This window comes from Opisthocomus hoazin, chromosome 7 (assembly GCF_030867145.1).
Source record: "Opisthocomus hoazin isolate bOpiHoa1 chromosome 7, bOpiHoa1.hap1, whole genome shotgun sequence".
NCBI classification, from domain to species: Eukaryota; Metazoa; Chordata; class Aves; order Opisthocomiformes; family Opisthocomidae; genus Opisthocomus; species Opisthocomus hoazin.
In genome coordinates, this window is record NC_134420.1 from 37593250 (window position 1) to 37601274 (window position 8025).

General features: G+C 38.1%; 1 long non-coding RNA gene across 2 annotated transcripts in view; it reads left to right on the forward strand.

The window, feature by feature from the left end:
• The window catches only part of LOC142361979 (uncharacterized), a 33116-nt gene extending 25760 nt beyond the window's left edge, over positions 1 to 7356 (forward strand). For both annotated transcript variants that reach the window (XR_012764573.1, XR_012764572.1), the window contains exons 2-3: positions 3540 to 3610; positions 7224 to 7356. This is a non-coding gene — a long non-coding RNA (uncharacterized LOC142361979). The remainder of the gene's footprint in view (positions 1 to 3539; positions 3611 to 7223) is intronic.
• The last annotated feature ends 669 nt before the right edge of the window (positions 7357 to 8025 follow it).

Here is an 8025-nt window from a genome sequence, read left to right on the forward strand (position 1 = left end):
CATACGAGACTATTAAAAAAGTTCTATACTTATTTACAGGTTATATATAGTATATATATATCATACGTAAATATGATTATTTCCAGGAATTGTCAGAGAATCATAGGTTGGAAAAGACCTCTAAGATCATGAAGTCCAACCATCCACCCAACACCACCATTCCTACCAAACCATGTCCCGAAGTGCCATATCTACACGTTTTCTAAACACCTCCAGGGATGGTGACTCAACCACTTCCCTGGGAAGCCTATTCCAATGTCTGACCACTCTTTCAGTAAAGAAATTTTTCCTAATATCTAATCTTAACCTCACCTGACGCAGCCTGAGGCCATTGCCACTCATCCTATCACTAGTTACCTGGGAGAAGAGACCAACACCTGCCTCACTACAACCTCCTTTCAAGTAGTTGTAGAGAGCAATAAGGTGCCCCCTCAGCCTCCTCTTCTTGTCATGGAAAAAATAAATACTTGATACAGAATATGATTTAATTAATGGCAAAAAAGTGTTACATACAAGTAAAATCAACAGAAAATTACTCTCCAGTATTATCTGCAACACACTTACCATCTGCATTTACTGTAACAAGTACTGAGTGTTTAGTTTTCAAAACCGAATGTCTAACTATGTTTTATGATATAATGATCAGTTATACAGAAATGTACTGTGAACCGATGCAGAATATTTTAGTGAATCTTGTCTCTGATCCAGATTTTCACCCAGGGAAGATGAAATTATTGAATCATAGAATAATTTAGTTTGGACAAGGCCAAAATATGTCTTCTGATCCACCTGCCCATGGGAAGTAGGACTAGCTGGGTTAGTCACATAAAATCAGAGAATAAAAAAGTTAAAGAATAAAATATATCAAGTTTTGTAACTTGATAAATTGCTTTAAGTGAATTTGAAGAGAAGGAAACAGAGAGGCGTCTTGATAGGAAGGCAGCTCAGTCAACAGTTAAATGGATGCGATTGAAAAATCTGCAGTATTGACTTCTGAAACAGAGCTTTAGTGCAGTGTTTTTCTACATAGCCAGCAAAAATCCTGTTTTGAGTGAACTGGAAGTGCCAGCTAATTATTTCCATAAAAACGTAGGCTACAACTTTGTACACTGAGGATGTTAACACCATTTTTTGAAACTTATTGCCATTTATAGAAACCATATTTTAGATAGCTAATATTTTCTTTATTATTCTAACTATATAAATGTTATAAATGCTATTTCAAATCTACTTGGCAGTATCTCTTTAAAGGGTGGTGTGGTTTTTTTGCAGAGGTGAATTTAGATATACAGAACTCCCACTGACTACAAAAATATTGTCTGGCACGAGAAGATAGAAATAAGGTTCATAATTAAACTTTAAATGTAAAAGCGTTTCTACCATTATTACAGTTCTCAGAGTCATTCAGAACTGTGGATTTTTAAGGAGAAGATACATTACTAAAATCAACCTCTAGACAAAACAGAAATTCTACATAAAAGAAAATTTTCTTCTGAGAACTGTTTTTCTCTCTGTTTTCTCTTAGTGGATTCAAGCTAGGGCAGTTTTGACTGGCCATTTCAATCATTAAAGTGACAGCTCAAATTCTGATACTGAACGTGTAGCTATCAACAAAGGTTGATATGATTGCCCCTTAGAAATCATCTAAGATGTACACAAGCATGTGTATAGCTGCAGATGCACATCATGAGTATTGTCATAGAGAAGAATAATCTGGTACTGTGTTTGCATTAAACTTCTGAAAGACTGCTAGATAATATTCTCAGTGAGAGAGAGTTTTGTTTTCCTGCTTGTCTCAGACCTACATAACTAACTGTATGCATTTCAGCAAAAAAGCAGGGAAGACTGATCATGGGCCGAAGCAGGGAATCTCAAGCAAGACTTGGAGGATTGCTCGTACTGATAGTTTTTTCACTGCAGATTATTTGCATGAGGGCACCAACAATTTTTAATACATGTTAAGATGAGCTATGTGCCTGCCTACTGTCTGATCAGTCAGATCAGACTTGCATGGTTTTTTTATTGCAGATTTCAGCTGGTTTATTTATTATAGTACAGCTGGGCTTCTGAAGTCTGCAGCTGTAATTACTGCAAGTAGTGGAATAGTACATTACTTTTCACAACTTTGTGCTGTATTTCACAGGAGCTTTTAACATGTGCTGCTTACAGATTTTATTGAGGTATAGAGGCAAGAACAGATAGATGTCTGTTTATTTGCAGAAGAGGAGTTAGTCACTTTCTGGAGCCAAAACCTCAGAGGTGGACACTGTTTGGCCTTGATGACTTTAAGATTTCCTATCAGTGTGGAAAAGCTATTTGTCTGAATTAACTTTTTAGTTTGATATGCTGAGTTTTTTAAAAAAAGATACTGACTGCACTATAAAAGAAACCAGGCCATGACTGTCAGTACCAAGCTAGTAAACATAACTGACACCTGTTTTATCAAAAAAACAAAGGACCCAATAAAAGTTAAGATCAGTTTAGAAAGTCATAATTAGAGAACCTAATCAAGAAGCCTGACTGTTTTTGTAAGCCAAGAAAAGCTGAAGTCACTCAATATTAGGGTCTTTTCTGGAAGAGAAGGTACGATATAGATACATGAATCCATGAACTAGACAAGTTCAGATATTGTGTCCCTGCCTGCTTTACAGGAGTTTCTGGCAGCACACCATTTTTATCCTCCTGTTGCCAACAGCGTGGAAACTCTGGGTGGAACACCACAGTGAACCTACATGTCTTGTACATCTTTGTTGTGGGCGTGTGTTGAGTCTAATACGTCTCAACTCACAAATATGGACAGGAATGAGCGTATTAATGTTTCTGTGTTAACGTTGGTTAGTTTGGTGGTCAGCTTTCATGAGATGATGCTTCATGGAGACAGGTTGGGACTGGACCTGCAGTTGTGGAGGAATTGGGTATTTTTGCTCAGGTGGGCACCATGGGCAAAGCAGACTTGGGGAACTTGTATTTAATTTATTGACCATTAACAGAAACTTTTGATCAATGTTTTGTGTACTGAGAAGAAAAAGAATATAAACAATTAAACAAACACCTTTCCTGACACTTCCCCAGGCTCAGCTTCAGCCAAACACTTATCCTTCCCCCTTCCCAGTCTCAGCTTCTCTCATTTTCGTTGAGGGTTACTGTTGGTCTGTACAAATTCCCCCAGTGAGGGGAGGAGTGGTGCAGGAGGCTGGCTTTGCGGGTGCAGATTTTGGTCTGCAGCTCTGAGCTTCTTACAGGTCATCTGCTGCCACTCTTTTAATTAGTACCCCTGCCCTTGTGTAGGTTGCCTGTGCTCTGCAGCCCCTCAGGGGTGTCCCTTGTCTTGGCATGGCACGCAGAATTTGGGGACCTGCAGCCCAACACACACACACCAATGCATGCTGTCAAAGGTGTTCATTTTATTTGATAATTAACATGTTCATAGAGTGTAGGTAAGGAATGACTCCTCAGCCCAATTAGAGATTTGTCTGCAAGAAAAGTGACCAAAGTTCTGCTCCCCGTCCTGACTAAAATCTAATTGTTTTACTTTACAGATTAGAAGAGCTTTAGCAGAGGAGGCTGAAAGAGACTTGGCCTGAGTGACTCCTGAAAGGATGCCTGAAAGGTAGGAGGTAGTTGATCCAGTCCTGAGTCAGAGACTGAATTAAAATGTGAATTCAGAGTTGAGACACTGAAGTCAGATACGAGTGATTTGATCCCAAATCTTCCACATCCCATGTGAATGCTTTCTCATCCAGCTAGTCAAAGTGCTGTCAGTCACCACCTTGACTGGGTATCTGCAAGGAGCATAATCCTGTCATTCAACTTGCCTTTAGTTCAGCTATTCGATTTAGGTGCCAGGGGGTCTAATCACTGGTTTTCTGGACATCTCATCTGGGAGTATCATCCCTTGCCCAGGCCAAATATTTCAGGAACACCAGTGATGCAAGACTACAGTCATGTAGGTACATTATGAGCCAAGAAGGGATGTGCTAGTGTTTTCAGGCACTTCGAACATGAGGTAGATATCTGTCTGGGATATTCTGAGATGCACTATTGGTCCTAAAGGCTTAAATCCTGTTTTAAGCACCGAAGGGCATGAGTTTATAGCTGGGATTCATTTAATAATTGCATATTAAAGTAAAAGAAGAAACTAAAAAAACCATGAAGGAATACAGTACTTTTGAGAAGGCCTGATGATAGACAAACTGTTCATGGTTCCAGATATTTGTTGATTGGAAGAACCTCATTATATCCCTTTTTCCTGGTAAGATATTGTATGAAACATAACAGGTTAAAATAAATTGCTGAAGGTTTAATTTATTTCATTGCCTGTAGAAATATCTGGCAAAGATTTTTGTGTGTGGGTGAGTATGTGCATTGGAGCTGCTTTGCATTTCTTAATACTTCCAGCTTATAAATGTAACTAAAAAGAGCAACAGAATATCACTGTTATTGTCCAGAACTTTGATATAGTTGCAGTTCAGAGCACTGGGACCACACACACAACTTCTATCTCTTAAGTTGACAAGGACAATGTGAATTTGTGATTATAGATTGCATCTATGTTTTAAATTGTTTGTCAGAACATTTGTTTCTCTTATTTTGGCTTACTGGGACAAGGCTTCTTTCTTTTTCCCTAATAGAATATTCCAGTTCTGACCAAGCTGCATTTAAAAAAGAATATCTGTTATTTTCAAACCACTCACATCTTACATAAAGAGTACTATGTTGTAGTTACTTGTTATTCTTATGGTAGATATACACTCCAGGTCATTGCATCCCTTGCTCAGTGCTTATGAGCTTCCTTTGGTGACTCAATTTGCAAAGTGCTGAACGCTGCTACTGAGAGAGATAGGCATTAAAGCACATACTTAATTCCACTGAAATCTGTGGGACTACTTGTGTCCTTAAGGTGAAGCATGTGATTCAGTATTTTGCTGGACTGGGATCAGAAGGCTCAGTGTTTTGCAGCTTGGCTTTTTAAGCACTGATAATGCAGTTTTAAAATCCTAATTTAAAGCTTAGCTGGACAAGACAAGATTTCTATCAGGTAATGCAATCTGCTTGTGATCCTCTCTTCAGTTTCCAGTGTAATGTTAGCTTGTATATAGACAGAAGTGCATCAGGGCCACTTGCGTAGTAAATGAAGGACTGTCCAAGTCAGAAGGTAATGTGCTGACAATGCATTTAGCTAACAGATTTACCTTTGGTTTTTAGAAAAGTCCTAACTATATCATGTATGAATACAAACGTATCCAATGCTCAGCGTGATTCATGTTTAGTTATTAATACAGTCCTGGAGATAAGGTATTTGACAAGAACATGCCTTTATGCATGCTGAAACTAAGACGGTTATATAATACCAGGAGTAGCAAACAACTCTTTCAAAGTCTCACGGAAACCATTCAGAGTGGGAGCTGAATGCCAATTTCATTATCACCTATAAGGAGCCAGACAATGAGGCATTGTAGGCTCACAGACTGTGCTCAGAACAGGAGGTTTAAGTGCATCAGCCAATAGGTAAACTCAGTCAGGCTAAATCCTGTCAAATGGAATATGTCTCTTAACAGAGCCATGAAGTGTGTTTTATATGTTAGTTAAAACTTTTGCGAGGAATCTTTATGAGATGAACAAGGGAGCATGCGATGAGCCAGACAGTAAAGTTCATAGAAATAGTGGATCCACAATAGTCTTTTATCCACTGGTCTCAGGACATTTTACCAAGTAAGCAACTGTTTTTATGTGCATTTTACAGGCATGAAAGTGAAGAAGTTAGGGGCTTTGCTCAAAGGGAACAAAACATTTTAAGCTATGGAAGGAAGATGCGAGAGAGGTAGAAAGGAAGTGTAGAAGTACTGGCAAGTATTTATTTCTACAATTCTCTTAGGCATTTCTAGGAAAGTTCTGTTTTTTCCCGAACAATTCATTGGCAAACTATGAGGAAAAAAAACAATGAACAGGGTCAGTGAGCAAGGATCTTCCCTTTGCCGAGTTACATCCAACACTTAAAGAACAGTAGCAAGAGGCTGGATTTAAGAGACGGAAGAGCCAAGATGGTTCTGACTAAATAGAACCCCTGCCCTGATTGAGGAACCTTCTTGAAAAGGTCGACAAAATCATTTAAAGAAATCACAAGAGAAGTGGTGTCCTGCTTAATGATAAAGCACAACTGAGATAATTCTAATTATAGCATTCTAGTGATAGTACTTTTCTACTTGACAATACAAAATAAGAAAGTTTTGTATATCCTGGTACCCTCTAAATATGCTGAACTTCTGTCAAAGCTGATGTGAAAGAAAATGTGTTAAATCAACACTTCCTCCCTTTTACTTTGTACGCCTTCAGGTAAAATAAATTCCTTTCAACTTAATGAGGATACAGACAGCTGTTATTCAAACTGAAACAGTGATTTGGTGAAGGAGTCAGAATTTTAATGTTTGGAGTGTCTTATGTTGGTGGAATAGCTCCTTCAGGCATTTTCTGAAAGCAACAGAGACAGGGCACCACTAATAATACCTGCAGTGCTCTTCAGGAAGTTCTGCCCAGAAGAACTTATCCAGCTTCCTTCCTGGCAGAGGTAACAACAAAGATTTTCATCTTTAGTTTAATTCCCAGCAGCAGTTAGTTTTAACCTTCCAAACAGAGCAGACTGCATTCAATAAAAGTCATGTTCAAAACTGTTGACAAGGAAGAAAGATCCAACCTGCTGAACTTTTACAGATGTGTTGATATTCACGCGCATCCCTCACACATTGAAAGGATAGCAGTTACATGTAATAAACAACAGATTGTCCTTTAGTGATGTGATCCCAATGTAATTTTTTCTACTGAGTCTTACTAAAAGGAATAGTAGGGCCATTGATTCTGTAATTTGAATCTAATTGTGGTGAATCATATCACTCTTGGCAAGTAAGATATTATAGTCCTCTCTTTACAGGCAAGAAAACCCAGAAGAATTTGTTATTTGTAGCAGGTGTTACACAGCTATGTGTGATAAAACCATGTGCAGAATTCGACACTGACTTTTAGTTCTGTGTACTTATGCAGCTATTCTTCACCAGCACCTCCACAAAGCAGAAGAGTGGGAAGAGTTGTGGGTGGGATTGTTCATTCATTTCTAGGGTTTTCCAGTGAAGATTTTGCCATAACAAATATAGGAGTTGTCAGTCTTTAAAATAAGATCATGTAAGGGAACTTCAAATACATTTTTGTTTATATTTGTTTTACTTTCACAGGTTCTCCAGGGAATTTTCTTTCTTTAAAATTCCCAGGATGATGGAAGAGTCCTTGGTGACAAGTTATTATAAGAGCCGTCTTTTCCTTGGTACAAATTCATATGTGACAAAGTTTGAAAATATTTTTTGTATTGCAACACTTAGACATTGTGGAAGTTAGAAAGGTCCAAAGGGGACAGTGAAACCCAGCTAACATCCATTTCACAAGAACAGTAGCATCTCTCATTTTGAGGAATGCGTGAATTTAGATCCAGGTTGGGACTTATATCTAACTCTGGCTTTAAACTTTCTTAAATTGTCTGCTGTTTCTGTGATCCATAAATCCCCATTGCCACGCAAGTATAAAGCAAAATTATTACAAACCTACACAGTAACAATAAAACAATAAAATTTAGACTCCAGTGTGGAAAAATGAACTCCCTACAATATGCTACTTGAGAAGTCTGAGAGAATTTATCCATTAAGTTAGAAATAGAACTCAAAATTCTTGCGTTTCATGTACAGTCTCATTATTAACACAGCACGCAGGCATTGTAGGCACCAGGATTCATACAGTACAGTAGAGAGGGCCAAAAAGTCTATAACTTTAGACTGAATTTAAAATTTGAATTAAGCTGTAGTAATTTACTTCATAATACATCCTCATCTCAAAATGCTTCTAGTATCATCTATTTGAGTCCCCTGCTTAACGCAACCATAATAAACCTTCTGGTTTTTATTCCCTGAAGACCTGCCATAATATGAAATGGGACAGAGCTATTTTCCTCAGCTGTGGTCCAGATTTTTTTCAGTTTTGAGCAAC